Source organism: Arachis hypogaea, chromosome 18 (genome assembly GCF_003086295.3).
Source record: "Arachis hypogaea cultivar Tifrunner chromosome 18, arahy.Tifrunner.gnm2.J5K5, whole genome shotgun sequence".
NCBI classification, from domain to species: Eukaryota; Viridiplantae; Streptophyta; class Magnoliopsida; order Fabales; family Fabaceae; genus Arachis; species Arachis hypogaea.
In genome coordinates this window covers 79,235,621-79,236,694 of record NC_092053.1, presented here as the reverse complement: position 1 = coordinate 79,236,694, position 1,074 = coordinate 79,235,621, and positions in this window count along the sequence as shown.

Below are 1,074 nucleotides of genomic sequence, written 5' to 3'. Positions count from 1 at the left end.
ATAAGGATTAGGGAAGAAAAGATAAGAAAATTGGCTGATCTGGATATTCTGTGCGCCGCCTGTGACGCGGTCGCGTGGTGCGTGATAAGGTCAGGTGACGCGGACGCGTGGGTCACGCAATCGCGTGGCCTGTTTTGTGCGATTGGCGCGAGTGCAGCCTCGTGGTCGCGCAACTCTCTGTTCGAAACTCTTTTTGCCAAAATTCTGGGTGACGCGATCGCGTGGTCGACGCGATCGCATGAGTGGCCTTTCTTTTAAAAATGATGCGGACGCGTGGGGCACGCGTTCGCGTGGTAGGGCTTGGGCTTCCAGCACAAGTCCAGCCCAACTCCAGCTCAACTTTCTGCCATACACCATTTTTACGCCGATTTCAGGTCACGCGGCCGCGTGGGTGACGCGGTCGCGTGGGAGGCCATTATTCCCATATGACGCGGTCGCGTCAGCGACGTGGTCGCGTGGGGTAATTTGTGCCATTGGCACGCCTCCAGCGCTGCTACTGCGTAACTCTCTGATCATATTAATATTGTCTCCCATCTCTTTGCGACGCAGACGCGTCGCTGATGCGGTCGCGTCGCGTGCTCGCTTTTTCTTTTTTTTTTTTGTAATCTGAAAAATGCAAAATGCAGTGTTAATATGAATGTGATGCAAAACTCCAGGTTCAATATAAAATAAAATAAAATTCAAAAACAAATAAAACTAAATAAAAATAAAAAAGGACGATCATACCATGGTTGGTTGTCTCCCACCTAGCACTTTTAGTTATTGTCCTTAAGTTGGACATTTGGGGAATCCTTTGTTAGGGTGGCTTGTGCTTGAACTCATCCAGGAATCTCCACCAATGTTTATGATTCCAATGTCCTCCGGGATCCCAAACTAGGCGCAGAAAGCCTTCAAGTAAGTTAAAGCATGTGACAAGGCCCCAAGAGTGCTGATTTCTAGATTGGACCAGGGTCCCAGACCTTGCCTTTCACCCATCTTCTTGTTGATCATCATCATTTTTCCACTTGGGTGGTGAACAGTCGGAATTCTCACTGAGACATCCAAACAGCTTCTTAGACCCATTCAGTTGAGCTT